The sequence below is a fragment of the Erinaceus europaeus genome, unplaced genomic scaffold (assembly GCF_950295315.1).
Source record: "Erinaceus europaeus unplaced genomic scaffold, mEriEur2.1 scaffold_331, whole genome shotgun sequence".
In the NCBI taxonomy this organism is placed as follows: Eukaryota; Metazoa; Chordata; class Mammalia; order Eulipotyphla; family Erinaceidae; genus Erinaceus; species Erinaceus europaeus.
The window spans coordinates 48,740-68,824 of record NW_026647806.1 but is presented as its reverse complement, the minus strand read 5'-3'; the positions used below and the strand labels follow the sequence as shown (position 1 = coordinate 68,824).

General features: G+C 45.2%; 1 protein-coding gene and 1 long non-coding RNA gene across 2 annotated transcripts in view; one reads left to right on the top strand and one right to left on the bottom strand.

Annotated features, from left to right (window-relative positions):
* LOC132536480 (carboxyl-terminal PDZ ligand of neuronal nitric oxide synthase protein-like) overlaps positions 1 to 20,085 on the top strand; it is a 53,028-nt gene that overhangs the window by 29,692 nt on the left and 3,251 nt on the right. The gene's annotated exons all lie outside the window — the stretch shown is intronic.
* LOC132536479 (uncharacterized) lies at positions 16,037 to 18,931 on the bottom strand. The gene is made up of 2 exons (XR_009548039.1): positions 18,694 to 18,931; positions 16,037 to 16,190 (listed from the first exon to the last, which is right to left on the bottom strand). It is a non-coding gene; the product is annotated as an uncharacterized LOC132536479 (long non-coding RNA).

The following is a 20,085-nucleotide window of genomic DNA, read 5'->3' as shown; positions in this document are numbered from 1 at the left end:
GAAGACTAAAATATTTATATATAAAAAGAAAAGATATACCAATGAAAAAAGTTTTTAGAGTGCCAACAGTGAGAGGATGCTGTGGGTATAGGAGGAGTGGAAGGCGCCCACACACAGGCTGCTTTTTCTTGCTTTGGTGAGAGTGAGAAGCATCTCTAAGCCTCAGACAGCTTTTCCCCCACTTGCTTCTGGCCTGCAACAATCCCCGAGGGCCTCTGTCACATCCATGAACACCTGCAGGTCAATGACAGGCCCTCTTGCCAGATGTGGTGTCAATGCAGCTGCTGGGGCTAGTGGTCCTTGGAAGGAATGGGTTTGACTCACTGACATCCTTGGCTCTGTGGAAGGAAACAGGTGACAAGGAGGAGGTGACAGAAGGGGAGGGCACTTGTTGTTCTATAGCTAGCACGACAAATGTGAGCCCATCCCCTAAAGAATAGGATGTCCCCTGTACTGCCTGTGAAAGCTATCTGATTCCATACATGTGAATAAGTACTCACAAACACAGGGACACTTGTGACATAGACGTGTGAGTGTCATGTCATTTCCTTCTGCTGGGGACTGACCTGAAGAAGTACCCTAAACCTGGTCAGATGTTTTGTGTCTTGATATTAGGGATTGTTTTATCCATGACAGTGACAGCAGACAGGCTAAGTGCTTACAGTTGCGAATTGTCACTTGAGTGACAGTCGTTCTTACAAAAGACATCGGAGTATGAGGACAGACCTTCACAAAAGTGAATATATCTCTGCTTTCTCTGTTATTTTATTTCTGAATAGAGACAGAGAAATTGTGAGGGAGAGAGGGAGAGAAGAAGAGAGATAAGGATGCACAGCACTGCTTCACCACTTGTGAAACATCCCCCCCCTGCAGATGGTTGTGTGTCACTGGGTGTGCCACCACCCAGCCCTGATGCCTATTTTCCAAATTCTCTCCATCTTTCCTGTGACCCTTCTGCAAAGGCCTCCATGCTGTGATGTACCCCCTGAATCTACAGTTCTCTCTTGTGGATTTCATCCAGGTGATGGCCACAGAGCCACATGTTCAAGGAGGGTGAAGGAGGGGACTTTCATTGAAGAATTCTAAACATGAGGAATTTTTTTTTCATATGAGAATTTGCATTTGAGGGGCCCTGGATGTGGCTCAGTGGGTAGTGTATGCTTTGTCAGCCAGGGCTCCTGGGTTCCATCCCTAGCACCATGGGCAGCACCAAGGGACCTGTGTGGATGGTAGAACTATGCTTTAAAAAATACATCTTAAAATGTATTTGTTTGGGGGCCGAATGGTGGTGCACTTGGTTGAGTGCACACGTTATAATGTGCAAAGAGCTGGGTTTGAGCCCCCGGACCCTACCTGCAGGGGGAAAGCTTTGTGAGTGGTGAAGCAGCGCTGCAGGTGTCTCTCTTTATATAATACAGACTAACCCCTGCCCCCCTCTACAAAACTGTATTTGAGAGGCAAAGACTGGTTATTTCAGAGTTTGAGTAAGTACTGAGTCCAACCTCCTCATTTTGTCCAGAAGGTACTAAGGCCGGCAGATGTGTCCCACATTTCTTGACTGATGGTGACAGGTATGGGATCTGCCCCCCTCTCCTTCATTAGCTATATCATTTTAGGGGGAATGATCTGATTATCATGGAGAACTCAGAATTCAGTCTTCAAGCTTGGTGAAAGCTTCCAAAATAACTGATCCTGGGGAGCACGGGCTTGAGTCTTGACTTTGTGATTCTACTTTTGTATTTTGGGAATCGTATCTCAAGAGAAAAATCTAAAGATAAATTTTCTGGAGACCTGCTCCATGCATGGCCCACTGTGACCTGGGATTCAGGAAGGTTTCCTCCTCTTTCCCCTAATCCAGTTTAAGATCTACTGACAGGCTTGGTGGAATAAAAATTAAAATAGTAATTCTCAACTTGTCCTGTGGCCACCAGATAGCTTGTCATAATTCTTGTGGCACTAGGATCTTGAAGCATTGTTGACAACTATTATAATGCAGTTTCTGGGTCTTTATGATCTTGTTAGAAGAGGCATTTTAATCTCAACAACAAATTACATATGCCTTGCTTCACATGGCTTTCACTCCACTAACCGTGGTAGAAGGGAAATTTATCTTTGTTGAGTTGGCAAAATAGTGCACTTGGGTAGTGCACTGCTTTGCCATGTGTATGACCCAGTTTCAAGCCGGGCTTCTGCCTCATTAAGGAAGCTTCAGTGCTGTGGTCTCTTTCACTCTCTGCCTCTCTGTCTCTATCTAAAAAAGGGGAGTAGGGGGATTTGTCAGTGAATAATCTTGTAATACTCAACAGGAGCTCCTCTACTTAAATAAACCTTGAAATTAATTCTTTTGGAAAGCAAGGGAGTCTGTTGTAATTACACTAATCACCCTAATGAAGCTGTTGGAACATTCCAGCTTTGAAATAGCAGACTGTCTCAAAACAGAGGTTCACCTGCATTGCCATGTGCTGGCTTTAGCTGCTCTTCATCACTTAAGAGATGGGTCATTCCCACCTTACTGTGAACCCCAATTATGGCTGCATGTCCCCCCCTAAGTGGGGGGCATTATCTAAACAGTTACCCTATGTTCCCAGAGAGATGAGGCTTCCATTTCTTGAGAAGATACAGAAATAGTAGAAATGAGAGTCTTTTTACTTAAGTGATAAAAATAAAAGACAATTCTGCTAACAAGCACTGTGATTTAGTTGTTGTTTACATGGTTGACATTTAACTGAGAAGTTAGTATATACACAGCAGGTGATGGGGTACTTTGAGCCCTCTCCCTCATCTGCAAATAGGAGACTGAATAGGAACCAAAAAGTAGGATTAGAGCAGATAGTATTAGGGACCTTAGGGTAGAAGAAAGCTAAGAAGTCCATTTTAGGCATGTTCCTGGGGCACACACCTACAGTTTTGCTTGAGTTTGATAGCTAAGCCTGGAGTTGGCTAAGAATATTGTCTGAGACAATGGTGTCAGAGTAGAGAAAACCTGGATCCTTGCACCAGTCCTTTCACTTCATAGTATGTGTGCTTAACCCAGTGTGCCACCACCTACCCCCTCACTCCTTAGTCCATACATGGGGCCACAGTATAGAAGGCAGAATGGTTTTCTGACAAATGCATAGATTTCTGTCTGCTCTTGTATGTCTTGCTGGCATGTCTGGGCCTCTCTGAGCTGCTTGGCCTGGTGTTCTGTTCCTGCTCACTGGGAATGTGGGTCTGGAGGCCTTGGGCTATGGTTTCCTCCTCCCAGTTGCACAAGCTGTCCTCTTAGTCACCTGGCCTCCTTTTGGCTCTGCCCTACAACCCTGGCACGAATGCAGGGACTTCATCTATGTCCCCTCCTTTATGTCCTGTTTCTCTTGTCCCTGCCCACAATGTTCTCTTAATCTACTTATCCTCACAGCTCAGCTCAAATATCATGTGCACAGGCTGTGCTTGCCCCTGCTTCATTAGCAAACTGAACAGCCCTTTTTTGAACCTTTGCTGCATCCTCCCTAGTCTTCACATGACTGTGAACTTGACGTATATGTGATTCCTTGTTGGACATCTCTTTGCGTGGAGCCCAAGCCAGACATTCAATGTGTGTTGAGTCAATCTAGAGCTTTCCTAGCCCCTGAGGCACTGTGGCTCCAACCTAGATCATATGCTTCCCCTTCTTCTTGGCCCAGGTGTTTTGAGAGAGCTCATGATATAGCCAAAGTGTGTTATGCACATAGTGTCTGTGATTTCACTTTCCTTGTTTTCAGAATAGTCAGCCCTCTGTATCAGGACAGGGGCTGCTCTCATCCCCACTGCAGTGAGTGTACTTTAATACAGTTCTGGGGCTTAGAATATACTGGTTAGCTGAGTGGTCACATAGAAAGCTTTCAGGAAGAGAGATAAAGAACTAGACTTTGTATCTCTTAGTCCTAGACTTAATACTCCTTTGTGTTAAGTATTGCTGCCTTTACTTGGGCTCCTAATTCCTAGGAGCCTCACTGCTGTTTTGTTTTTTCTTTCTTTTGCTAGCAGGTTTCTTGCTGAGGCGAGGGGCCTGAATGATCCCGTAACTCCATTTCTTACCTTTTCTTCCCTTTAGCTAGAAGATGAGAGACAGAAGGAGATGGAGAAATAAAAGGAGTCACTGCAGCGCTGCTGTGTTCCCTTGTAAAGCTGACCCCATGCAGGTGGAAACTATGTGTTGGTCTGGGGCTTGAATCCAGGTCCATGTGAGAATAGCCACCCACTTCCCCCATGATTCCTGCCAACTTGGGGCCAGTGAGGACTTGTTACTGCTCCCCAGGTCCTTCCTTAAAAAAAATTTTTTTTTTAATTGCCACCAGAGTTATAGTGGTGACTCAATATCTGCACAATGAATCCACTGCTCTCAGTGGCCATTTTTTCCTTTTTTCTTTGATAGGACAGTGAGAAATTGAGAGACAAAGAGAATAGAGAGGTAGAGAGAAAGAGAGACATATGCAGCATTGCTTCACCGTTCCTGAAATTTGTCCCTTGCAGGTGGGGATCAGGGGCTTAAACCCCGGTCCTTGATCATGGTAATATATGCTCTGTTGGGCACACCATTACCTGCCCTCTCCAGACTTTTCCTTTTACCTCACTTAGTAGGTAGGAATGGAACAAAGACCCTGAGGTCTCCAATTATGTGATGGGTTACAGAATGATTTCTGCTGGGTTGGTGAAACGTTCATTTGAATAGTGTACTGTTTTGCCATGTGTGTGACCCAGGTTTGAGCCTGGCTCCCACTGCATTGAAGGAAACTTCAGTGTTATGACCTCTTTCATTCTTTCTCTCTGCCTGTATCTGTCCGTCTCTATTAAGAAAAAAAAAAAGTAAAGAAAAGATAAGGGGTCAGGTGGTGGTGCACTTGGTTAAGCGCACACATTACAGTGCGCAAGGACCCAGGTTCAATCCCCTGGTCCCCATCTCAGGAGGAAGCCTTCATGAGTGGTGAAGCAGGGCTGCAGATGTCTCTCTCCCTCTCTATCTCCCTCTCCCATCTCAATTTCTGTCTGTTTCTATCCAATAATAAATTAATAAAAATAAAGAAAAAAGAAAAGAAAAGATAAAGAACTGCTTTCTGCTATCCTTCTAGAATTCTGTGTCTGAGTGCCTTCCCTTATTGTCTGAGCTGGTTATACTTCGTCTTTCCACTGTGGTCTCTTTTGATTTGATACATTACTAAAAATTCTGTGATAGCTAGCTATAGTGCTATTGGGTGACAGGTTGTCCTGCTGTCCAGCTGGGAATTTGTGATCTGTTGCTTCCACTTCCACCTGCATGACAGTGACAAACCCCCAGTCTTCTCTGGTGTGTCCTTGTTCTTCCAGCCAATTTGCCTGTGCCCATGGCATTTCATCTTAGGCCTTATGAACTTAGACATCTTGAACTAAGGGCAAAGATGTTGCTGAATTAGATGCCCTGTGTTCGAGTCCTTTCCTTAAAACCCACCACAGATGTTTTCCTCTCTCTAAATATGTGGTCACATTTTAGTCAGCGGTTCTTTCTAGACAAGAACCAGTTCTAGTAGATTCCATGTTTCTCTGGGTTTCCATTGTCTCTGTACCAGGAGGCCTTTGTGATTTTCTCTGACAGCCTTTAAATGAGGCTATGGCATTGCTCTATTCTACCATGGATGAGTGATACTTTGTATGGACTGGGTATCTGAATGGTATCCTTTTTAGGAGCTGAAAACAATCTGAAGGGTAGATGTTTATTTTTCTTTATCTCCTGTGGTAGATTCATTAGTTGTGTTGCGACTTTTGGGTGACTTACCCGTTGCTAGCCCTCTGCCGCTGTGTGGGGTGGTCTCCAATATTTGACTTGACTTTTTTTAGACAAAGAAATATGTTGGAATGGGTATTTATTGCCTTAATCCTGCTGTCTGCCTTTAATGCGGGGAACTGAGTGTTTGCTCCTGAGTTCCCTTAATTGCAGTGTGGTTAATTCCTCTGCTCGGCAGGAAGCCGGGGTATTTATAGATGACTGTTATTATTTTTGCGGTTGGCTGGGAGGAGTAACTAACCTTCACAGAGTGCCAAGAGCAAGCTTGGTGTGAAAGAGAACAGGGAATGGGGTTGAATTCTGCCCCAGAATCTTGTCCTGGTGGAAGCTGATGGGGATGATAAATCCTCCCTTATCACTGCCAAATTGTGCCTATTTTGAAGAGGAGAGAATGGATCTGAGTACAGGGGCCACTTTGGGAATTTAGGAAGTAAGACAGAACAGGTGACCTGGCCATTGATGCAGTATTGATGCAAATACACAGATTGGGGGGTGTGAGTTGTAGCTTTAGGTCCCCCCCCATGCACATATACCCCCTCCTTGAATCTACCTTTATGTCTGACCTGTGGCTGGGCAGGACTGTGGACTGGTGGGGCTGGGGGTGTGCTCTGTGCAGCTAGAGATTCCTTGGGAGGGGCCTTGCCCAGCACCCCTTCATATTTCAGATCTGTGTCCTTGGTAGAATCCCTAGCTCTTAGAGGCAAGAATCCTGCCTTTGTCATTGTCATATTTCTGGTGCTGTGGGCCAGGTGGTCATGCCCCTGTGCATGCCTAGTACCTAAAGACATTTAGGCTGTCATCATTTCAAGGAGACTGGCACTGGGAAAAAGGAAAGATGGATTACTTCTTCTGGAAACCTTCTCATCTTTGGGGATGGTGGTAGTTTGCACAAACATCCAGAATTGGTAGATGGGATCTTAGTGGTAGGACACCTATTCCCCTGAAGAACTGGCATGCATTGTGAACTTGGGGATGCAAGAGCTCCCCCAGGGACAGCCAGGCCTATGCCTGGAGGTGGCAGAGCCAGGCTTCCTTTGTGGCTTTGCAATTACCATCACCATCTGGGGCTGAGCCTTCCAGAGGGGGGTTGGCAGGGATGCTTCTGACCTCTGTGTGGACCAGAACTTATGGCTAACTGTAGTCATTGAGCCACTTTCTAGAACACCTGTAGCCAATCCTTCTTTTTCTAGAACTTGGTCTGGAGCTAGGTACTGGGAGGCTAGGTACTGGGTAGCCTTTTGTTGAGATAGATGTGTGTTAGCTGTCAGGCTGTTGGTACCTTTGGGGACCCCGCTCAGCTGTGACACATCCCCCCTGGACAGGGACCTCAGGATGCAGAACTTCCAGTGCTAAAGCCAGGATAGCTCCCAGCAGACTGAGATAGTGGGGCATCTGAAGGGACCCAAAGGAGCTTTCTCCTTGTTCTGTGAGTGGGAGTTGCCCTTGATCCCCCCCCAACCACTATGAGCCTGCACTGTCTGTTAAAGTTACAGACATTGGATAAATGGGCCACAAGAGCTCAGCAGACCTCAGTGCATGAGGACAGATGGCTGACTGGTTGCCCTGGTTTCACCTCTGGGGTCCTCCTTGATTTCCTGGGGAATCCTAAAGCATGTTCAAAGGACTTTGGGTATGAGGAGAAAGGGAAGGGAGCCCTGGGTGGGTGGGGCTACTGGGTTAACTCTCTTTTGACCCCAGCTTTGTGTTATTTTGATTAAAGAAAGGAGTGGATTTCCAGTGACCACAGTGTGCTTCTCCTCTGTGTTTTAATTTCCCCCTGAGGGTCCTGCTAGGCTCCATCTCCCAGACAACAGGCTTGGGGAAATTGTGTTTGTGTAGAGTCTAGAACATTATTGCAGTAGGGGCAGAGCTGGGGTTGGGTACCATGCCATTGTGCTGGTTCTATCCCACTGGAGGCCAGGTGGCAGAGTCCCCCAGGTACGTTTCACAGTGCATAATAGGTGGGAGCAAATCACTGGCTCCTAGAGTCCATCCTTGCCCTGTGTCACACATAGTAGCACTCCCAGGATGACCTCTCTCCCCCCATTTTGTCTGGGGTACAGTATCTGGTTCGTGGGGGCACCTGCCTCTTGTCTCTTGTCACAACTGCCCGTGGGACTCTTCTTTTTGCTGGGAATTTTGTCTGTGTGGCTTTGCTTCTTCCACATCCTATGGATTTTGTATGCTTCCTGCTTCCTTTTGCACCCCCCCCCCCATTCTGTCTCTGAGGAGACAGGACCTAAACATTTATAGCTGCATAAAGATACTGATAAGGAGGGTGACTCAGTTCTCTGCCATGAGTCTGGGCGAGTCAGCTCCAAGAGCTGGGTAATAAGGTGGTAGAACTTTCTGGAACTGCCTACAAGGATGAAACTGCACTGGGAACATCTCCAGCAGAATGTGCGTGCATGTGTGTGTACATGCACACACATACCTACCACACACAGACACACTGTATTGGCCAGGCCATTGATCAATAGTGACACTGTGGTGTGGGGGAGACATCATTCATGGAGGAGTTCTTCCCCTAGCAGAGAGGGGAACCAGCAGTTCCCCATGGGTTATCTCGATCATCTTCTTGGTGATATTCACAAGAGCTACATCTTCTGAGGTGCAGGAGGAGAAACTGAAGTTCAGAATCTATCAACTTCTGTTCTGGGTCATCAGTCCCAGCAGCCGTGAATTCCTGTGCAGGGATTTCTGCCCCCACCCCCTTTGCCTACTGCCCTGGACAAAATAGCTAGAAACATTCAGTTGTGATTCAGAGGCTCTAGTTGCAAGGTGTTTCTGTCCCCACTCTACCAATCTCATTCCCGATAAATGAGTCTAAGATGCCTCCAAGATGTTATTATGGTTCTAGGATGATTCTTGGCTCGCTAGTAATACAGGAGCATGTTGTCCTAACCAGGATTAGTTAATTTTGTTAGCTAAGTGTGGAATGAAAACACACACACACACACACACACACACACACACACACACACACACACACAAGTCTGGGAGGACAAAGAGGGAAGGGAGGTCATCAAGAGCATGAGTACCACATAGGAAGAGAACTGGGCTTGGCCACCTGAGGTGCTGAGGATGACAGCAACAGGACAGCAAGAGGCAGAGGTCACCAGTGCCTCAGCTAGTCTTGTTAATAACCTCTGTCTCAGTGTTATTTCTCCTTCCAGAGGTGTTCCTCTGGAATAATGTCACTTCTCAGTTGTAGACAAAGGAATGGTACCTGCCATCCCCAATAAACTCTGACAGAAAGTCTACTTGGCACAATGACCAGCCAGGCTGGTGGCTGGTTTCACTTAAAGTTTTGAGCTTGTGGCTCTCAGAGCTGCCTGGCATCAAGAGGAAGGCTGCTCTTCCAGGACCTCTCTACCCTCTCTCTTTCTTTCCTCCCTCCTCATTGCCTTTGTTTCTATTAATATGTCTTCTTTTTCTCTTTTTCTCCTCCTTCTCTTCCCTCCTCAAGACTTAGTTGATTTGTTTTATGAGAGAGAGAGAGATGGCAAACGCTAGAAGAAGAAGAAGAAGAAGAAGAAGAAGAAGAAGAAGAAGAAGAAGAAGAAGAAGAAGAAGAAGAAGAAGAAGAAGAAGGGAGACTGACTTAGGTTTTCAGGCATGCAAGTCTTATGCCCTAGGGCAGAGATGTCTCTACCTAATCTGTCTTCTGTTGAACTGCCTCCTCCTCTGCCTTACTTTCCTAAGGCTATTGATGGGAATGGGGGAGCATCTGAGTATCTCAGATACCTTTTGAAACAACCAGGAAGTCTTCTCTGCCTTGCCCTCTGGCTGCTCAAAAGAAGAGCTGTACTTAACAGAAGAGCAGGTTCTTGAGTGCTAGACTAATGGGATCTGGCTTTTCTTAACTTTTTTTTTTTAAATTGTAATATTGGATGTTTGCATAGCTATGTTATAGGGGTGTAGGGGTATACCTCTTCTAATGTATCTTACTCTCCCATGTGCCAATCTCTCACCATCTACTGGTCCCCCTCAACCCCTCCAAGAATTTGTTTCTGTTTTAGTTCCCTGTCTTGTCTCCTACATCTGTTGTTTTTCTGGTATTTGCCTTTTTCCTATGTACTTGTTTCACTTAGCATGACCACATCCAGTTATCCCCACACTATAACAAAATGCAAACTTCGCTGTTTTTTTGGTAGCTGAATATTTATCCATCAGAGACACAGGATGAGGGGAGAGTGGACTCTGAGTTTTCTTGGAGGTCAGCATGAGCCTGCCATTAGAATAACTTCCAATAGTGTGTGTCTGAGGTAGTCATCTCCACATTATGGCAGGGAGGGGTGTCTCAGATTAGGCTGCTCAAAACATGGCTACTCAATAATATGGCTGCCTCAGACATGGCTGCTCAAAATATGGCTACTTGTAGCATGTTAAAGCATATATGCTACAATCCACAAGGCTTAAAGTACATATGCTACAATCCACGAGGCTTCAGGGTTCAAGCCCCAGGTCTGCACCTGCAGGGGCGGAGGCTTCATGAGTGATGATGACTGGACGACTGCATGGCTGCTCAACCACATAGCTGCTTAAAACATGGCTGCTCAACATAGCAGATTCCTTTATGAACATTTCTGTTCCCTGAGTGTTTGCAGTGCCAGACAAGATGACCTGTGCTTAATACTCCTTCTAGCCTGCTCCTTCTTCCTCTCCCCAGTCTTGGGTTACGTACATTGTAATGCCAATGACAGGTGCGTTATCTTGCTGGCTTCTGAATGTTAGAATAATTTAACTGAAAGAAAAAAGAATTACTAAACTGGAGAATGTCTGATGCATTATTTTATCTTGTTTTCTTGGTAAGTTCATAGAGACATTTTTGCCTGGAAGGTTGGGGCAGTGTGTTTTGGGGGTTGTCAGGTGAACCTGATTCACCTCAGAAATGCCTTGCTGTTTATACTTTCAGCTCTGGAAGATTCAACATCATGCATAAATAATTGCTTTTGTGAGTGACTGGTGCATTTTACTGCACTGGACAGCAGGATTGTGAAATAAAATGGCTATGTTTTACAATGGAGAGAAAAGTTGTTTCTGGTAGGGGGGAGAAGTTTATATATTTTTGAACTAGAACTGAAATTTAGTCTGGTGACAGCTCATCTATCTCTAGAGGTTATTTATCTGGTGAATTCAGTAATCTAAGTGATGGTTGGCTGTGAGAAAGCCACAGCAGGACATTTGAGCTGTGGAAATGGGCAAAGGTAGGGTTCAGAGCCTGGTCTTACAGGAGAACATTTTAGAGACTTGTTCAAAACCCTCCTACTTTCACGTTCACCAGAATTCACCAGAAGGGTAATAACTATTGTACATTTTTCAAAATTTTTTTCATTTTTTGGAGATAGAAACTGAGATGGAAAGGGGAGATAGACAAGGAGAGAAAAAGAGAGATACCTGTGGCATTGCTTTACCACTCATGAATGGGTGGGGACCAGGGGCTTGAACGCTGGTCTTTGCACATTGTAACATGTGCACTCACCAGGTGTGACACTACCTGGCCCCCTATTGTACTTTATGAATGTATTTATGTATGTATGTATGTATGTATGTATGTATGTATGTATGATATCACCTCCAGGGTTATTGCTGGGACTGAATGCTGGCACTATAAATCCACCACTCCTGGAGACTATTATTTCCCCTTTTTCTTTCTATTATACTTGATAGGGCAGAGGGATATTGAGGGGGAGAGATAGAAGGGGAGAGAGAAAGAGAGACACCTGCAGACTTGCTTTAGCACTCATGAAGTGCCCTCCCACCCTCACAGGTGGGGAGTGGGGACTCAAACTGCTTGGTAATATGTGCACTTAACTGGCTGCTCCACTCTTCAGGCCCCCCCCCCAATTTTAAAATATAATAACTTAGTGGCCTGGGATATGGCAGTGTAGATAAAGTGTTGAATTCATGGGATCCTGCATTCGATCGCTGGTATGCATGTGCCTGAGTGCTGCTCTGGCTTCTCTGTTTCCCTATCATTCATTCATGAAATAAACCTTTAAAAAATAGCTTTATTGAAGTATAATTTACATGTAATAAAATTCACTTGTTTGTGCAATTTAGTGTTTTTTAAGGTGCTTATGTAGTATTTTGGATTTACTGTGTTTTGTAAAGATATATTTTTTTTAAAGATTTACTAGAGAGAGAGAGAGAGAGAGAATGAATATGAACTAGAGTATCATTCTGGCACATGCAATGCCAGGGATCGAATGCAGAACTTCATGTGAACCCAATGCCTTATCTATTGCAGCACCCCCTGGCCACTAAAGGCTATTATTGTGCAGTTATCACCACTGTGTAATTTCAGAACACTTGCATCCCATCCCATCACCAAGAAAACTTGTCCATTATCAGCCATGCCTGAAGCCCCTGGCAAGCATTGATCTATCTTATCTCTACATGTCCTATCTGGACACCTACTGTTGATATAAAGAGGCACTTGCTATGTCACCTTTCCTGGCTGGCTTCTTTCACTTGGCCCATGTTTGAGATCCATTGGCATTGTAGGTTTATGTGCTTCACTCCCTTTTGTTGCAGAATAATATTACATTATCTGTCTACATGAGTCACCTTTACTGTACCCATCCACCCATGGCATTTGGGTTCTTATTTTCTTTTGGATATCAAGCACAGTGCTACTACATGAACAATCTTGTACAAAATCTTTCCCAACTCTGGGCTATCTTTGCACGTTCTTGGGGGGGGGTCTCTGTTAAAACATAGACATTTTAACTTTTAAGTTGAATATATTTTTAACATTGACTCTGATTTCATCATTGTGTCTTTTAGGTCAAGTCTAAGACTCATTGCCTAATCTAAAGTTACAAAGGTTTGCTCCTAATCTTCTCAGAATTTTGTCACTTTAGTTTGTACATTTAGATTTATTATACACTGGGGTTTCAACCTATTAATTGGGAAGAAATTCATCTTTATTTTTTTGCAGATGGGTATTGCTTTTTGGTATCATTGTTGGAAAGGTCCTTCTTCCTCAATGAATTGTCTTAAAGCTCTTGTCAGAAGCAAGTTGGCCATAAGTTCATGGATTTATGTCCAACTTTTTTCTCCTCCAAGGTTATTTCTGAGGCTCTGTTCTGCATCATGAATTCACTGCTCCTGGCTGCTATTCCCCCCTCCCTTTTAATTTTTACTTCTTAGGACAGAAAGAAATTCAGAAGGGATGTGGAGGGAGAGAATAAGAGAGATACCTGCAGCACTGCTCCATTCTCTGTGAAGTTTCCCCCTGCAGGTGGGGACTGGGGACTTGAACCTGAATCCTTGCACATGGTAACATGTCCATTCTACTAGGTGTGTCAACTACCTGGCCCCTATTTCCTGTACCATTTTATTCATTGATATGCAGATCTCTAGCCTTTCCAGAATGGGGTATCCTGAGACCTAAAATTTGGTTCTCTGGGTCCCTGACATTGTCGATCTGAGCTAGAAGGCTGAAAGAATTTTGGGATGCCATGATAATTTTTTGGTCCTTTGTTCCTGGCACCACATTCCTATAAAACTCTTGTAATTTTTAAATGGTGGAGCTGGATCATCTTTCCTTAGTCCTAAGAAGCCCTTTTCAACCTTCCCTGACTTGATGCCTAATGAGTGCTTCTTGGTGACTCCTAGTAATTTCTGGATGGGCATGGGCTGCCTGAAGAACTGACTGTGCCACTTGAGGTTTGGAACTCTCAGCTCTGTCTCCTCTGGACAGTAGGGGAGGAGGGGACAAGAGAGGGGATAGAAATTGAATTCCATTTCAATAGTCAACAGCTGAGTTTTGTCCATGTAATGGAATCTTTATACCTAGTCTACACAATGGGGTTTGGATTCCTTTCAGGTTTGTGTATACAGGTGTTGAGCATGGTGTAACCCAGTAGACTGGCCAGAGAATCCCCCTACTCTTCTGCAGTACTTTGAATATCTTCGTCTAACTGTTCAGGTGTTTCCTTTATGGTAACAGTAAACCTGGGGTTCTGTGAGCTCTTCAAACTAGAGGTCATGGTCATGAGAGATTCCTGTACCCCTCCTGATTTATAGCTGGTTAGTAGTGAGTTAGCAAGCCCAGGACTTATGATTGGTATCTGAAATGGAGACAGGTCAGTGGGATCTTTGGTAGTCAGAAATGAATTATAGCCAGAATTGAATTGAATTGTAGGACAATCAGTTGCTACTTGATTCTCTGAACAGCCCCATATTTGATAACAGAAGTGCTAGTGGTATAAAAACATAGATTTTAGTAGAGATTGTGCTGAAGTTGTAGATTAGTTTTAGTATTGACAATACTGAGCCTTCTGATCCATGAACACAAGAGATCTTCCTATTGATTTATATCTTGAGTGCTCTTTAGTGATTTTTTTTTTTAGTTTCAGTGTATGTCTTAACCTTATTTGCTTATTGTATTCCTAAGCATTTTATTCATTTGATGCTATTATAAATGGAATAGACTCTTTAAAATAATTTTAAAACTTACTCATTGGTTCTAAAGGTGGATTCCTTAGAGTTTTCTGTATACAAGGTTATTTTTACGTACGAATCAAGATGATTTCATTTCTTCTATTTGCTTAATTCCTGTGGCTAGGACTTGCTAGTTTGTGTTGAAGAAAGATAAGAACAGAGACACTTGGTCCTGAGTGATGAACATAGGGAAGACACACTTCATTATGAAATCTGATTTTGGCTGTGGTGTTTTTCATAGATGACCTATTCATTGAACCAGCCTTACTTTCTTGACATGGATTCCAGTTGCCCATTGTGTATCATCCTTGTATATGGCTGGATTTGTTTTGCTAATATGTCTTTGAAATTTGACAGTTGTTGTTAAACACATATACATCAGTATATATGTACATGCATGTGTTGATATTTAATCACTTTTGCAAACAGTGTACATAATGCATTAGAAAAATGCTGAAAATCAGTCTCAAGGACCCAAAAGACATTGTTGTCTGTAGCCATTTTTCATAAAGTGCTTTCTCATACATTTTTTTTACAGTGTAGATAATGGCTATTTTTTAAATATTTATTCCCTTTTGTTGCCCTTTTTTTAACATTTATTTTTTTTATTTATTCCCTTTTGTTGCCCTTGTTGTTTTATTGTTGTAGTTATTATTGTTGTTCTCATTGTTGGATAGGACAGAGAGAAATGGAGAGAGAAGGGGAAGACAGAGAGGAGGAGAGAAAGATAGACACCTGCAGACCTGCTTCACCGCCTGTGAAGCGACTCCCCTGCAGGTGGGGAGCTGGGGTTCGAACCAGGATCCTTATGCCGGTCCTTGTGCTTTGCGCCACCTGCGTTTAACCCACTGCGCTACAGCCCGACTCCCGATAATGGCTATTTTGACTCATGAAAAAAATATGCAGAATTATAACTCATAGTTCCAGTTGTTAGAGAAAAGGAAAAGATATTGTGAGGTGTTTTCTAGTTCAGAAAGTCCAAAGTAGAGAAAAATTTGGTACCCAAGTGGGTACAAACTGGATATTTTACCCAATGGTGGGGCTTCATTCAGCTGAGGTACAAATAAATTATTGATGACCACCAGCTCCAAGAAGACTGCTCCCAACAGTCATCCAGGCAGGAGGGAATGTGACAAGATCAGCTGTACTTGCCTCTGAGGTCTTGTGAGCTGTGTCACAGCAGCCATGCCCCAACTTGGGAGTGATGATGGTGGTTTTTTGCTTGTTTGTGTCTAGTACAGTACATTACTTGAACCAACCTGGTTTTCTTGGTGTATTCTGCTCACTCATTATGTATCACCCTTTTTATATGTTGCTGGAGTTGTCTTGCTCTAGTATTTTTTTTTTTATTTAAGAAAGGATTAATTAACAAAACCATAGGGTAGGAGGGGTACAACTCCACACAATTCCCACCACCCAATCTCCATATCCCACCCCCTCCCCTGATAGCTTTCCCTAGTATTTCTTTATCTTCACCCCTCCATGTCATTCCTGGTTGAGCCTATAGGGACTGAACTCTTCACTATCCCTTTCCTTTGACAGTGGGATGTCCTGACTTACTTGACCCTGTGTATGGTGGTTAACCAGGGAGACTACACATTCTGGATCTTGAGGATCTTGACCCACAAGGCAAGCCCATGGAAAGCATGCCCTCTCTTTGTGATTTACAGTGTTTACTTTTAAACCCTGAAACTTCCTTGGCTTTGACTCTCGTGATGAGCCTTGTATGTGGACAGAGATCTCAGTCATTGTGGACAAAACAGGTTTGGAAAATTGAAAGACTTAGGATTCATCAGGTGTAGATACTGTTGATGGGACCGCCTTTATTCCCCATGAGAAGAGTTGGAGGTTCCCTTCAACTGTGGCTCCTCTCTTTCTGCTTTCCAGCAATGGGAGAATTTCTTCTCCTTCAATGTCCTTGTTCCAGCCTCACTGCTGAGCATCTTTAATTCCATCCCTAAAGTGTTGTTAAAATTCGTAGGCTCTTGCCGGGCTGGCTTGCTTCACGGGCGGGTAACAGAGACGCGGAGACAACGGCTGGGCAGGGAAGCTGTATTTCTTTATTCAGGAACAACGATTCACAAACTAAGACAAACTAATCACCAAACAGAACTCTGCTGTCTCTTTGCGGCGGCGCAAGCACTCTCTCTCTTACTCTGGAACTCAGGAACTCTCCAACTCTGGAACTCTGAAACTCTCGTACTTGAGAGCCCTCTGAAACTCTGGCACACTGGAACTCTCTCTTACTCTGTAACCCTGAAACTCTCGAACTCAGGAACTCAGGAACTCTGGCACTCTCCAACTCAGGAACCCTCTCCTGGGGTTCCTTCGGGCGGGGCCAAGCAGGCCCGTGAAATTAACAGGACTGATCCAATTCTCTTGGGGGGGGGGCTAGAACAAACCAATGTAAAGCATACGACAATTCCCCCTTTTCTTTTTAACTAAATGACTATAGTATCAAGGGTGTGGGGTGAACAGAAACATATATAACAAAAACCAGCATGTTGCCAAGGGAAGGCCTGAGGGGGCCATATCTGAAAGAAAAAAAAAAACATTTCTTGCCTCTGGGGGGCTACTTGCCTCGAAGGGCAATTGCATGGGGGTGGGGAACGGCCTAGGGTCCCACAGGCAGCTGGCTGTAACTTACTTACTATGAAACAAAACTTGTTATTAGCATATCTACTGCACGATCCAACGTTTCTAATAGAGAAGGAATTTGAGACTTTTACATATCAACAACGTCTTTTAACCTTTAGTTACACCCATTCAAGATGGAGACACACCCTAGGTGTGGGCCGGAGAGGAGACCTCAGGCATGAGAATAATTAGCATAGCCATTGTGCGATCTACCATTTCTAATAGAGAAGGTAGTGTTTTACATATCAACAAGTCTATTTAACCTTTTGTTTAGACCAACTTAGTTAAAATATATTGATTGTTAACTAATTTTTACCTCAGACTTTAAATGTAAGTTAATTTTTATCTTTATGAGAATTACGTTGAAAACCTTTTTCATTTAACTTTAACTAGTAAGAATTTAGCCTTAAAGCTACTGTTTACCAAACTTTAAACATACATATAAACATGGTCATTAATACACAAGGAGAGAAACCTTTGTTACGAAGACATGTCATTTTAAACACGAATTTAAATCTATACTGTCTTAGTTGTTGGGGGGGGGGGTTTCACCATCCGGAGGTGGCTTCCCGCGCAGATTCACTTTTAGGAATTGCAGGTTGCGATCTCTGCACAAATCTCTGCATACTCCAGCTTGTCTGCCTTCAGACCGGACCAGCGTCTGGAGATCTCGTGTGCCCAGTTTCGGCAGGGAGCCTGGGGGTCCGGGAGGCCCGGGATGGTTCCAGAATTTATAGAAAGAGGGCAGGCAGGCCATCTTTGTAGAAGGCGTGGGCCTAGGTGCCCAGGGGTGGCGGCCATGATAGGCCGCCGCGGCCCTGCCCCATGGCCCTGCCATGTCTGCTGCCCTGCTCGCAGTGGCCGAGCAGTGTGGAGGGATCCCGCGTCCAGTGCCCTGCGCCACGCGGTGGAGAGCCGGCTCCTGTGGGCTGGCCTCAGGCTCCTGCGTGTTGGCCTCGGGCTCTAGCGTGGAGGCATCAGGCTCTTGCGTGTTGGCATCGGGCTGCTGTGTGGTGGCGTAGGCCTCCTGCGGGCTGCAGGGCTGTGGGGCTGTGGGCGCGGTGCGCGGGGTTGTCTGGGCGCAGCCGGCTGGCTGGCTGTTTAACCAGGTGGAAACAGCAGCTCTGCGCCTCGCCTCCTGCCCGCTGGCTCTTCCCGCTGGCTGTTCTGAGTTCGCCCGAGTGAGTGGAAACCACAGAGTGGTCCAAATATAAATGTTCCAGAAACAGCAAAACAGTCTCGTGACGAAAGAGCAGAGGCCTTTGGAGATCTCTTCACAAGCAGAAGAGAAGGCCATAGTGCATAGGTAGCCAAATTGTCTTTACTTATCTGAGAGATGCACAGGTCCACGTGGGCGCCATTTGTTGTTAAAATTTCAGAGGCTCTTGCCGGGCTGGCTTGCTTCACGGGCGGGTAACAGAGACGCGGAGACAACGGCTGGGCAGGGAAGCTGTATTTCTTTATTCAGGAACAACGATTCACAAACTAAGACAAACTAATCACCAAACAGAACTCTGCTGTCTCTTTGCGGCGGCGCAAGCACTCTCTCTCTTACTCTGGAACTCAGGAACTCTCCAACTCTGGAACTCTGAAACTCTCGTACTTGAGAGCCCTCTGAAACTCTGGCACACTGGAACTCTCTCTTACTCTGTAACCCTGAAACTCTCGAACTCAGGAACTCAGGAACTCTGGCACTCTCCAACTCAGGAACCCTCTCCTGGGGTTCCTTCGGGCGGGGCCAAGCAGGCCCGTGAAATTAACAGGACTGATCCAATTCTCTTGGGGGGGGGGGCTAGAACAAACCAATGTAAAGCATATGACACTAAAGTCATCCCTCTGACTCTGGACCTGTGCTCCCATCTGGGTATTTGGCACCTTTTCATGGGCCTGTTTTGACCTTATTGTCAGTAGTGTCTGTACCCCAGCTCCCTTGGCAAACTGAACTGGAGTTTGATATGACTCTTGTTCTTCCTGAATGTCCCTACAGCAGACCATGTAACCCCATGATTCTACTCACAGGTTATGTCTCTGTGCTCTCTCTCTGAGTCTCTTTAAGGTAGAGAGTTCAGGTGAATGACCCATCAGGCCTGGAGCTTGATCATTGGTTTGCTTTCCCTGTGACACAACAGTACTCTTTGACATCACAATGTCCTTTGCTGCCTCTGTTCCTGATTGACCAGGTGGCCTTGCCCATAATGATTTCATCATCTGGGGAACTTTGGTCCTTGTTTGTCTTTGCTGCTAACCTGTTCTGAGCTTCCCATGGAAGTCATAACCTGCCTCTGTGTGGGTTCTGTGCCCTCCACCAGCCTCATGACACCTGAAATCTTAATCTTAGAGCGGGGTTGTTACAGAGGAGACAGCAATGGAAGAATAAAACTGTTCCTATCTTCATGCCTTTTATGTCCTCTTAACTGAGTTTCAAGTCAACATAAGGACAGAGATTTAACCCAGCTCAGGTTTTGCCAAATGGTATCACAACGAGGGACTGTGGGGTGGCAATAGGTCTCCTCTGTCCCCTTTCTCAAGGTGGCATGCTTGCTTATTGTTAGTATAGAGACAGGTTTCATCATTGATTGGATGTCATAGTACTCAGCCCCTGAGTACAGAGGATTGAACCTGGGTGCTGTGATGCTACTGAGTCCATGGTGATAGTCACACTACAGGGCCTTCAAATAGCACTTCCTCCTCAGGCTGGGCTGAGAGAAGCAGTGGAAGTGCCTCATTCCTGCTAGAGAACCAGGAAATAGAGACCTGTGTGCAGCTGGCTGCTGGCTTCTGGTGTGTGTGTGTGTGTGTTTGTGTAAGGGGAGGGGAACAGACAGGCACATGGGGGCCTTCTGATCACTTGGTTTGGGGATAAGGACTCTGGTAATTTCCCTTCCTGGAGCCTTAGTGCCTAGGAGGCACAGGACAGGCCTCTGAGCATGGAGCTGGGGCCCCAGGACCTCATCTCTCTTACCCTCCCCAGCCATGGAGTGGAAGGTCACCTGCTGGGCTGCATGTGAGCCCTGGAATCTGGAACCCATGCTCTCTCTTAATGGGGCTTTGTTCCCTGCTCAGTGAGGCGAGAGTTCTCTCTCCCCAGGTCATTCACAGTCCTGCCTGCTCTGCCAAGCCTGGGAACAGAGAGAGTGGGTGGAGCTTTTCCTGGGTGTGCATGATCTGGGGAGAGTGCCCAGCCAGTTGCACCCCTGTTTGTTCATGCTATCTCC